At 39.6% G+C, this 12,851-nt stretch overlaps 1 long non-coding RNA gene across 1 annotated transcript; it reads left to right on the top strand.

Moving 5' to 3' along the window:
- Nucleotides 1-231: 231 nt before the first annotated feature.
- On the top strand, nt 232-1,803 carry LOC127118746 (uncharacterized). The gene is made up of 2 exons (XR_007802329.1): nt 232-279; nt 1,565-1,803. It is a non-coding gene; the product is annotated as an uncharacterized LOC127118746 (long non-coding RNA).
- Nucleotides 1,804-12,851: the final 11,048 nt, after the last annotated feature.

The following is a 12,851-nucleotide window of genomic DNA, read 5'->3' as shown; positions in this document are numbered from 1 at the left end:
GGGGAGAGTTGTAACACCCCGATAAAATATGATAATTATTTAAATTAAGTTAATAGTATATTTATTAATTTAATTAAATAATTGGAATATTATTTGGAATTATTATTATTGGAATAATAAGTTGGAATATATATAAGAGTTCCATTTGGTAAAGAAAGTTTTTTTCACGTGAAAAGGGAAAGCGACAGAAAAAGTGAGAAAAGGGCAAAGAGGAAGAGCAGAGAGCAAGGGTGAAGAAAGGAAAAGCTTGAAGCTAAAAGGATTGCCGGATTTACTCAGGTAAGGGGGGTTTATCGTCGTTTAATGGGTATTATGGGTTAATATGTAATGGGTAGTGATAAGCCATTGATTTGACCCTAATTGGGATGTTGAATGCTGAAAAGTTGAGATGAATAAGTTATGTTAAAGCTGTAATTGAATCTGTAATTGGATGAGTCTTCATTTTCCGAAAGTGTAGCTTTTTACGGAATTGGAATCGGAGGTCCGGAAGTCCTCCAACGGCGGAAAATGCGGAGAATTCTGCATTCTGCTTCGTGTTAGCGCAGGAACAGCTTTCTGTCTTGCGTTAACCGGTTAACCCAGGGTGTTAACCGGTTAACACTGTTATGAATTGTGAAATATTGCTGTCTGTCTTGCGTTAACCGGTTAACCCAGGGTGTTAACCGGTTAACACTGTTGTGAATTGCCAGGAAGCGTGTTCTGTGTTGCGTTAACCGGTTAACCCAGGGCGTTAACCGTTAACACTGTGTGAAAAGTGAAAAATTTATATTTAAATGTGGTGCGCATGTTTGATGTTTGGCCTATATTGGCGTATGATATAATAGGGATCATTTCCCGTTGTTTTGAGCGGTAGGGGTATTAGTAGAGCGTGCTAATACTGTGATTGATTATGTGGCATGATATGATTATGTGATAAATATGTGGATGATGTATGATTGTATGCATAATGCTGTGGAGGTATCTATTATGTATGCAATTGTAAATGGACTGTTTATGGCTTAGAGTGTGAGCATATGTCCATTATGGATGATTGTTGATGTTTGCATGACTAAGTGATTTAGCGTGCATAGTATGGCCTTTGTGGTGGTAGCTAATTCCCATGGTGAGGAATTAGTGATGAGTTATTTGAATTGTTGTTGATGTTTGCATGCTAGGTGATTTAGCGTGCATAGCATAGCCCTTGGGGTGGTAGCTAATTCCCATGGTGAGGAATTAGTGATGTGAGTCACTAGGTCTCAAATGAGTGGGACTAGTGAGCTTGGTAGCCGTATCTGGATTTGATCGGTGAGGTTGAACTATATGTTCACGAAGAGTCGGTACCGCATGCATGGAGTCTCATTGCATAATGTATGTATTGTGTATAATATGAATGGATGTGTTCCAATATTATACGTGTGTTTTGATGTTTATGTTGAGCATGATTATGAGTATGAGTTGATGTTGTCGTTACTGAATGTGTGATATGATTAGGGTGATGAGATGTGTTCATTTACTTAGCATTACATGATATTTTATAATGCTTATTATATCGATTGAGGAACTCACCCTTACAACTATGTTTCAGGTAACGAGCAGTGATTGAGTAGAAGCTAGTGCTTGGAGTCTAGTGTAGTTCCTTAGTGGGTCATGCTCTGGTAGATGTAACATCGGGACGGGATGTTTTACCTTGTTTTATTTGATTGTGGTTGAACAGTTTACATGTAATGTGTTACATGTTTTGCATGTTGATTAGATTTCTATCCGCTGCGAATTATGCAAAGGTTTATTTTGATGAATAAATGAGCATGACGAGTTAATTTGGAACATGGTGTGAAGTGTCAAGTGTGACACCCTTAAATTGCATATCTACTCTGATTTATGTTTGGTTGTTTTAATTATTTATTGGGGTATTTTAGAAGGGTGTTACATTAGTGGTATCAGAGCATAGTCGGTCGAGTCGAGTCGTAATTATTCTGTTTCCCCGTACGTGATAGGTGTTGTGTAACCCTATCAGTACTTATTGTTTTAGCTTGTTGGGTTTTCAGAATAGAGATGGCTGGAAGAGGTAGAGACGATGCTGCGATTGCTGAGGCTCTGGGTATGCTAGCTGGAGTACTTGGAGGAAATCCGAATGTTGTGGGACTGGGTGTAACACCCCGAATTAAATAAGAGGATTATTTAATTAAGTTAATAATATATTTAATAATTTAATTAAATAAATTGAATTATTGGATGATTATTATTATTATTATTATTATTATTATTATTATTATTATTTGGAATAATAATTAGTGGAAAATATATAAGTTGGAATAAGAGAAAAAGGGTCATTCATTTTTGGTAAAGAGTTTTCACGTGAAACAGAGAAGCGGCTGAAAGGTGAAAAGTGGAGAAAGAGCAAAGGTTGAAGAACGGAAAAGCTTGAAGCTTAGAGATTGCCGGATTATCTCAGGTAAGGGGGGTTTATCGTCGCTTAATGGGTATTATAGATTAACATGTCATGGGTAGTGAGAAACCGTTGAATTGACCCTAATTGGGATTGTTGAATGCTGAAAGATTGTGATGAATAAACTGAGTTTAAGCTGTAATTGAGTCCGTAATTGTGTGAGTCGTGTTTTCCCGAACGTGTAGCTTTTTACGGAAATTGAATTGGAGGTCCGGAAGTCCTCCAACGGCGGAAAATGCGGAAACTCTGCATTCTGCCTTGTGTTAGCGCAGGAACTGCTGTTTTGTCTGTGTTAACTGGTTAACCCAGGGCGTTAACCGGTTAACACTGTTATATTTTGTGAAAATGTGCTGTTTTGCCTGCGTTAACCGGTTAACCCAGGGCGTTAACCGGTTAACACTGTTGCGTTTTGCCAGAAAATGTATTTTTGTCCTGCGTTAACCGGTTAACCCAGGGCGTTAACCGGTTAACACTGTTGGAAATTAGAAAAATTGGTATTTTAATGTTGTGAACGTAATTGGTGATTGGCCTATTTTAGTTGATTGTGAGGAATAATTTTGTTGGGTTTATGTTATGAAATGTTGATCCAAATATGTGGATCAGTTGTGTTAAAGTTGTTGAAAATACTGAGTTGGAGGCTTGATGAGCCAAAGTTGATTATAAGTTGATTTTTGTTGAAAACGTTGTTGTGTTGATATTATTATTATGTTGTTGACAATTTAAAGTCGTGTATGCCATGTACATTCATATGCATTAAGTCGGAGCTTTGCTCACACCACGTTGGCCTGGATTGGCAAAATTTTAAGTTGAAAGTTGAAGGCTTATGCCTTGATGCCCACTAAAATGGCAATGATTTTAAGTTGGGAGTTTTACTCCGAATGGTACCACATGCATGACGAGTCGAGTCTCATTAGAGTTGCATTCTGTTGGCTTGTTGTATGTGTATCAGTGGTATTGATCTTGAGTATGTATATGAGTTGTGCTGATATTGGGTGATTAATGAGTTAAATTACTTAACATAACATGATAATTTATAATGTTTGTTACATCGATTGAGGAACTCACCCTTACAATTATTTTTCAGGTAACGAGCAATGAGTTGAGTAGAAGCTAGTGCTTGGAGTCTAGGGTAGTCACCGTAGTGGGTCATGCTCTGATAGATGTAACATCGGGACGGGATGTTTTAATTGTTTATTGTCGGTTGTTGAACCATTTTTCATGTAATACGTTATATGTTTGTGGAATGGTTGAGTTGATTTATATCCGCTGCGAATTGTGCAAAAATGTTATTTTGATTAAATAATGAGCATGACAGTTATTATGTTGTTAAGTGTTGTGTGACACCCTTGGTGCATAATTACTCTGATATTTGTTGTTGTTATTTTAATTAAATATTTGGGGTATTTTAGAAGGGTGTTACATTAGTGGTATCAGAGCAGGTCGGTCTGTCCGGCCAGTTGTCGTGTCGTTACTGTCTAACAATTGTGTAATTATTACTAGTCTAACTTTTAAGTTGTGTTGTAGTGATAAGTTGAAATGGCTGGAAGGAATGACGCTGCAATGGTTGCCGCAATGCAAGCGATGGCACAAGCTGTGCAGAACTTGCCAAATGCTGGTGGTGATGCTGGATCACGTAGCTTGGCGACTTTTCAGAGAGAGAATCCGCCGGTGTTTAAAGGGAAGCATGATCCAGATGCAGCCTTGGGATGGTTGAAAGAGATTGAGAGAATCTTCCGTGTTATGGATTGCACTCCAGCTCAGAAGGTTCGGTATGGTACTCACATGCTAGCAGTCGAAGCTGATGACTGGTGGCTAGAGACTCACGAGAGGTTGACCGTGGCAGGTGAAGACATTACTTGGGATGTATTCCGTAGGGAATTTCTGAGAAAGTATTATCCGGAAGATGTCCGTGGTAAGAAGGAAATCGAGTTCCTTGAGCTGAAGCAAGGAAACATGTCTGTCACTGATTATGCTGCGAAATTTGTGGAGCTGTCCAAATTTTATCCTCATTACACTGGTGCTGGTGCTGAATTTTCAAAGTGCATCAAGTTTGAGAACGAATTGCGCTCTGAAATTAAGAAGGCTGTTGGGTATCAGAAGATACGCATTTTTACTGAACTGGTTGATAGCTGCAGGATATTTGAAGAGGACAATAATGCTCATTACAAGATTGTCAGTGACCGCAAGGGAAAGCAGCATCAAAACCGTGGCAAGCCGTATGATGCTCCAGTGGGAAAAGGGAAACAAGGAGCTGCTCCGGCTCAGAGGACTAGTAGGGGAGGTGCTCCTGCTGGTATAGTTTGCTTCAAATGTGGTCAGGCTGGTCATAAGAGTAATGTATGCACTGCTGAAGTAAAGAGATGTTTTCGTTGTGGTAAGACTGGTCATGCAATGGCTGATTGCAAGCACAAGGAAATGATTTGTTTTAATTGTGGCGAAGAAGGGCATATTGGAAGTCAGTGTCAGAAGCCGAAGAAATCTCAGACTGGGAAGGTGTTCGCATTGACCGGAACTCAAACCTCCTGTGAGGACAGACTTATCCGAGGTACATGTTACATATATGGTACTCCTTTAATTACTATTATTGATACCGGTGCTACCCATTGTTTTATTTCTGCTAACTGTGCTCGAAGACTGGGTTTAAAATTGTCCGCTTTGGATGGTGAATTGATTGTTGAGACCCCAGCTAAGGGATCAGTAACTACTTCTTTGGTATGTTTAAAATGTCCTTTGTCGATCTTCGATAAAGATTTCTATGTTGATTTAGTATGTTTGCAGTTGGATGGGATGGATGTAATTCTTGGTATGAACTGGTTAGAGTATAATTATGTTCATATAAATTGTCATCATAAGTCGGTGAGGTTTTCCACTCCTGAAGAGGAAGGAATTGACTTATTACCTTTCAGAGAATTGCGAAAATTGATGAAAGAGGGAGCTCAGATGTTTTCTTTGATGGCGACGTTGTCGGTTGAAAGTAAAGCTAAGATAGAGGAACTGTTAGTGGTGAAAGAATTCCCTGAAGTTTTTCCTGATGAAATTCCTAGTGTGCCGCCAGAGAGGGAAGTTGAATTTACTATTGATCTGGTACCTGGTACTAGGCCTGTTTCGATGGCACCGTATAGAATGTCGGCATCTGAATTGTATGAATTAAAGAAGCAATTGGAAGACTTACTTGAGAAGAAGTTTATAAGACCAAGTGTGTCGCCGTGGGGAGCTCCAGTGTTGCTAGTAAAGAAGAAAGAGGGTAGTATGAGGCTTTGTATTGATTATAGACAATTGAATAAAGTAACGATCAAGAATAAGTATCCACTACCGAGGATAGATGATTTGATGGACCAATTAGTGGGTGCTTGTGTGTTCAGTAAAATTGACTTGAGATCGGGCTATCATCAGATCAGAGTGAAAGATGAAGACATCCAGAAGACAGCGTTCAGAACTCGGTATGGACATTATGAGTATTCTGTGATGCCTTTCGGTGTGACTAATGCGCCGGGAGTATTTATGGAATACATGAATCGTATTTTCCATACTTATCTGGATCATTTTGTGGTAGTATTTATTGATGATATTTTGATTTACTCTAAGTCCGAAGGAGAGCACCAGGAACATTTGAGATTAGTATTGGAGGTTTTGAAAGATAAGAAATTGTATGCGAAGTTGTCCAAGTGTGAGTTTTGGTTAAGAGAAGTCAGTTTTCTCGGCCATGTAATTTCAGGAAAGGGTATTGCTGTAGATCCTTCCAAGGTAGAAGCTGTATTGCAATGGGAAACTCCTAAGTCGGTTACCGAGATTAGAAGCTTTTTGGGATTAGCTGGATATTATAGAAGATTTATTGAAGGATTTTCTAAGTTAGCACTTCCGTTGACTAAATTAACTTGCAAAGGTAAAGCTTTCGTGTGGGATGTTCAGTGCGAAGAGAGTTTTAATGAATTAAAGAGGAGATTGACGTCGGCGCCGGTTTTGACTTTGCCAAATCCGGGGGACCGTTTATAATTTACTGTGATGCTTCGTTGATGGGTTTGGGAGGTGTGCTCATGCAAAATAATAAAGTAATTGCTTATGCATCGCGACAGTTGAGAATTCATGAAAAGAACTATCCTACGCATGATCTTGAACTTGCTGCTGTAGTGTTTGCGCTAAAACTTTGGAGGCATTACCTTTATGGTTCCAGATTCGAAGTTTTCAGCGATCATAAAAGTTTAAAGTATCTATTTGATCAGAAAGAGCTGAACATGAGACAACGTAGGTGGTTCGAATTGCTTAAGGATTATGATTTCGGTTTGAATTATCATCCAGGAAAAGCAAATGTTGTGGCCGATGCTTTAAGTAGAAAGACCTTGCATGTGTCAGCAATGATGATTAAGGAGTTGGAATTAATTGAGCAATTTCGGGATATGAGTTTGGTTTGCGAAGTAACACCGCATAGTGTGATGCTAGGAATGCTAAAGATTAATAATGATTTTATGGATAGTATCCGAGAGGCACAGAAATTGGATGTGAAATTAGTAGATATCCTTAATCGTTGTGGTCAATCGGAGAAAAGTGACTTTACGGTTGATGCGAGAGGTGTGTTGAAATTAGGGGAAAGAATTTGTATTCCTGACAACGCAATTTTGAAGAGAAGTATTCTAGAGGAGGGTCATAGAAGCAGCTTGAGTATTCATCCAGGAGCTACTAAAATGTATCAGGATTTAAAGAAATTATTTTGGTGGCCCGGAATGAAAGAAGATGTGGCTCGTTTTATGTATGCGTGCTTAACTTGTCAGAAGTCGAAGATTGAGCATCAGAAGCCTGCTGGGTTGATGCAACCGTTGGAAGTTCCAGAATGGAAATGGGATAGCATTTCTATGGACTTTGTAACGGGGCTGCCTGCTACCTTACGAGGGCATGATTCGATTTGGGTGATCGTTGATAGGCTCACGAAGTCGGCTCACTTCATACCTATTAACATCACTTACCCAATTGCGAAGTTGGCAGAGATTTTCATCCGAGTAGTTGTAAAGTTGCATGGTGTTCCTCTGTGTATTGTGTCGGACAGAGATCCGAGGTTTACATCGGGATTTTGGAAAAGTCTGCAAGATTCGTTGGGATCTAAGTTGAGGTTGAGTTCGGCATATCATCCTCAAACTGATGGCCAAACTGAGAGAACTATTCAGTCATTGGAAGATTTACTGAGGGCTTGTGTTCTTGAACAAGGAGGTTCGTGGGACACTTATCTTCCATTGATCGAGTTCACATACAATAATAGTTACCATTCTAGTATCGGAATGGCGCCTTTTGAAGCATTATATGGTCGTAGATGTAGAACTCCGTTGTGTTGGCACGAATCTGGTGAGAGTGTAGTACTTGGACCAGAGTTAGTTCGAGAAACTACCGAGAAAGTGAAGTTTATCCGGGAGAAGATGAAAGCTTCTCAGAGTAGGCAGAAGAGTTACCATGACAAGCGGAAGAAGGATTTAGAATTTCAAGCTGGTGACCATGTGTTTTTGAGAGTCACGCCTGTGACCGGAGTTGGGAGGGCTTTGAAGTCTAAAAAGCTCACTCCTCGCTTCATTGGTCCGTATCAAATCTTAGAACGGGTTGGAAGAGTTGCTTATCGGATGGCATTACCACCTAATCTTTCGAATTTGCATGATGTATTCCATGTGTCGCAGCTTCGGAAGTATATCTCAGATCCGTCTCATGTGGTTAGTATGGATGATGTGCAAGTGCGAGATAATTTAACAGTAGAGACAAAGCCTGTGCGAGTTGAAGATCGTGAAACAAAGACTCTTCGAGAAAAAGAGATTGGGTTGGTTAAAGTCGTTTGGTTGGGAGCTGCGGGCGAAAGCATGACATGGGAACTTGAGAGTCGGATGAAGGAGTCTTATCCAGAGTTATTTGCTTGAGGTATGTTTTCGAGGACGAAAACTCTTTTAGTAGGGGAGAGTTGTAACACCCCGAATTAAATAAGAGGATTATTTAATTAAGTTAATAATATATTTAATAATTTAATTAAATAAATTGAATTATTGGATTATTATTATTATTATTATTATTATTATTATTTGGAATAATAATTAGTGGAAAATATATAAGTTGGAATAAGAGAAAAGGGTCATTCATTTTTGGTAAAGAGTTTTCACGTGAAACAGAGAAGCGGCTGAAAGGTGAAAAGTGGAGAAAGAGCAAAGGTTGAAGAACGGAAAAGCTTGAAGCTTAGAGATTGCCGGATTATCTCAGGTAAGGGGGGTTTATCGTCGCTTAATGGGTATTATAGATTAACATGTCATGGGTAGTGAGAAACCGTTGAATTGACCCTAATTGGGATTGTTGAATGCTGAAAGATTGTGATGAATAAACTGAGTTTAAGCTGTAATTGAGTCCGTAATTGTGTGAGTCGTGTTTCCCCGAACGTGTAGCTTTTTACGGAAATTGAATCGGAGGTCCGGAAGTCCTCCAACGGCGGAAAATGCGGAAACTCTGCATTCTGCCTTGTGTTAGCGCAGGAACTGCTGTTTTGTCTGTGTTAACCGGTTAACCCAGGGCGTTAACCGGTTAACACTATTATATTTTGTGAAAATGTGCTGTTTTGCCTGCGTTAACCGGTTAACCCAGGGCGTTAACCGGTTAACACTGTTGCGTTTTGCCAGAAAATGTATTTTTGTCCTGCGTTAACCGGTTAACCCAGGGCGTTAACCGGTTAACACTGTTGGAAATTAGAAAAATTGGTATTTTAATGTTGTGAACGTAATTGGTGATTGGCCTATTTTAGTTGATTGTGAGGAATAATTTTGTTGGGTTTATGTTATGAAATGTTGATCCAAATATGTGGATCAGTTGTGTTAAAGTTGTTGAAAATACTGAGTTGGAGGCTTGATGAGCCAAAGTTGATTATAAGTTGATTTTTGTTGAAAACGTTGTTGTGTTGATATTATTATTATGTTGTTGACAGTTTAAAGTCGTGTATGCCATGTACATTCATATGCATTAAGTCGGAGCTTTGCTCACACCACGTTGGCCTGGATTGGCAAAATTTTAAGTTGAAAGTTGAAGGCTTATGCCTTGATGCCCACTAAAATGGCAATGATTTTAAGTTGGGAGTTTTACTCCGAATGGTACCACATGCATGACGAGTCGAGTCTCATTAGAGTTGCATTCTGTTGGCTTGTTGTATGTGTATCAGTGGTATTGATCTTGAGTATGTATATGAGTTGTGCTGATATTGGGTGATTAATGAGTTAAATTACTTAACATAACATGATAATTTATAATGTTTGTTACATCGATTGAGGAACTCACCCTTACAATTATTTTTCAGGTAACGAGCAATGAGTTGAGTAGAAGCTAGTGCTTGGAGTCTAGGGTAGTCACCGTAGTGGGTCATGCTCTGATAGATGTAACATCGGGACGGGATGTTTTAATTGTTTATTGTCGGTTGTTGAACCATTTTTCATGTAATACGTTATATGTTTGTGGAATGGTTGAGTTGATTTATATCCGCTGCGAATTGTGCAAAAATGTTATTTTGATTAAATAATGAGCATGACAGTTATTATGTTGTTAAGTGTTGTGTGACACCCTTGGTGCATAATTACTCTGATATTTGTTGTTGTTATTTTAATTAAATATTTGGGGTATTTTAGAAGGGTGTTACACTGGGAGCTGCTCGTCAACTGAGTGAGTTCCAGAAGAACAATCCTCCAATGTTTAAGGGAGCATACGATCCAGATGGTGCTCAGAAGTGGTTGAAGGAGATCGAGAGGATCTTCCGAGTGACTGAGTGTGCCGATAACCAGAAGGTCAGGTTCGGTACGCATATGCTGTCAGAGGAAGCAGATGATTGGTGGGTTGCTACCCGCACTGAGTTGGAAGCTGCTGGGAATGCTGAGATCACTTGGGCGGTGTTCAGAGAGAGATTCCTAAGGAAGTACTTTCCAGAGGATGTCAGAGGAAAGAAAGAGATAGAGTTCTTAGAATTGAAGCAGGGCAACCGGTCTGTTACTGAGTATGCTGCTAAGTTCACAGAGCTGTCGAAGTATTACACTCCCTATGATGAGGCTACTGGGGAATTTTCAAAATGTGTGAAGTTTGAGAACGGGTTACGTCCCGAGATCAAGCAGGCTATTGGGTATCAGTGGATCAGAGTGTTTTCTGACTTGGTTGACTGTTGCAGGATTTTTGAACAGGATACCAAGGCCAGAGCGGAGAGCTATCAGCAGAGGGTTGATAGGAAAGGCAAGAATCAGAATGATCGTGGGAAGCCGTATGCAGCTGGCAAAGGTTTCCAGAGACAGAGTGGGATGAAGAGATCTAGTGGGGGAGACTCCAGTGCCCCTGCTAAGTGTTACAGATGTGGTCAGGCTGGACATCGTTTCCATGAGTGTACCAGTAATGAGAAGAAGTGTTTCAAGTGTGGCAAAGGTGGTCACTTGGCCGCAGAGTGCCGGTTGAAGACTATGACTTGTTTCAACTGTGGAGAGGTGGGTCATATTAGCCCACAGTGTCCTAAGCCGAAGAAAGAGAACCAGTCGGGAGGCAAGGTCTTTGCTTTATCGGGTTCTGAGACTTCTGCAGATGATCGTTTGATCCGAGGTACGTGTTATATTAATGGCTTTCCTCTTGTAGCTATTATTGACACATGTGCGACTCATTCCTTTATATCTTTGGATTGTGCTGTGAAACTTAAATTAGAGATATCTGAGATGCATGGGGGTATGGTGATTGATACTCCTGCGAAGGGTTCAGTGACTACTACTTCAGTTTGTTTAAATTGTCCTTTGAGTATTTTTGGTAGAGACTTTGGGATGGACCTCGTGTGTCTTCCACTAGTGCAGATTGATGTTATCTTGGGTATGAACTGGTTGGTGTTTAACCGAGTTTCTATCAACTGTTTTGATAAGACTGTGATCTTTCCCGAGATTGAGGAAGGAAAGAGTTTGTTTCTATCAGCAAGGCAGGTGAATGAGGCAGTGGCAGATGGGGCAGAGTTATTTATGCTGTTAGCGACTTTGGAGGCTAAAGATACACTAGCGATTTGCGATCTAGCCGTGGTGTGTGATTTTCCTGATGTGTTTCCTGAAGAAGTGAATGAATTACCGCCAAAGCGTGAAGTTGAATTCTCGATTGATTTGGTACCTGGTACTAGGCCGATATCGATGGCTCCGTACCGAATGTCTGCTGTTGAGTTAACTGAATTGAAGAGTCAGTTGGAAGATCTGTTGGATAAGAAATTCATTCGTCCGAGTGTGTCACCGTGGGGTGCACCAGTGTTATTGGTTAAGAAGAAAGAAGGTACTATGAGATTGATCATAGGACATGTGCTAAGTGTCTCGTAAACGTAATAGTAATAAATGATCAAACTAAATGTCAAATCAGAGTTTTAAAGAAAACTAAGGACAAAAGAGTGACTTGAACGAAAAGAAAAGTCTTAAATTAGCGTTTAGAACTAGTAAAGAAAAATGAAGTAAACGACGAGAATCAAAAAAGTTTGTAAGCACAAGAATCTTAAGACTGTAAGGTAAAAGTTTAAGGTAAGGAAAGGAACTAAAGGATCTTTAAATTTGCAAATGACAAAGTAAAAATAAAGTGTTTGAAAGGAAAGAACAAGGAAGAGTGTTTTTGAAGAGAAAGTAAAGACAAATTTATAATGCTTTGAAATGATTAAACAATGGTGTAGACAACGTACGTTCTGCATTTTACAGTTCTTCTTCACACGAATACTTAGTAAATTTGCAGATTTTGTACACAATTTGATACACACTTTTCTAACACTAAGACCCTATATTTATACTGGATCGAAATAACCGCTTTGGTGGTCCTTCAATCACGTCGATACACGTGGCGTCCTGCATGCATGCATTCGCTCACTCTGCTCCATGTGTATCCTTGTGGTTTCTGACGAAGGTGATCTTCCCTCCTTTATTTAAATTTCAAATCTCTAATCGAAAATTATTTTCTAACTGCTCCTCAAGGAACTGCTCCGAAATTTCAGTTATGAGCTTGATCTTTATCCAATCAGCTAAGCCGATCTACCCCCAGCTGGTCGAATCACTTCTTGGTCGAAACTAGCTGTGCATATTTTCCAATTTTGGTAATTTGGTGTGGGCGTTGAAGATTTGAGCTAACACCATATCAACTCTATTGATAGGAAAGTATGGAAAGTAATCCAAGATGGTCCTATGGAAATAACCATGACCAATGTAGATGGTTTTGTTATACTTAAACCTGAAGCACAATGGAATGAAGAAGATGAGAAAAAGTATAGCTACGATTGGAAAGCCAGAAATATGCTCATTGCCGCTTTAGGTGTTGATGAGTATTATAGGGTTTCCCAATGTACTAGTGATGAAGCTACGTGGGACTCATTGCAAATTACCCATGAGGGAACCAATTATGTCAAACTAGCTAGAATCAACACCCTAACTTAAGAATTTGACCTTTTCAT

This window comes from Lathyrus oleraceus, chromosome 2 (genome assembly GCF_024323335.1).
Source record: "Lathyrus oleraceus cultivar Zhongwan6 chromosome 2, CAAS_Psat_ZW6_1.0, whole genome shotgun sequence".
NCBI classification, from domain to species: Eukaryota; Viridiplantae; Streptophyta; class Magnoliopsida; order Fabales; family Fabaceae; genus Lathyrus; species Lathyrus oleraceus.
The sequence above is the reverse complement of the archived record's forward strand: the minus strand, read 5'-3'. Positions and strand labels throughout refer to the sequence as shown.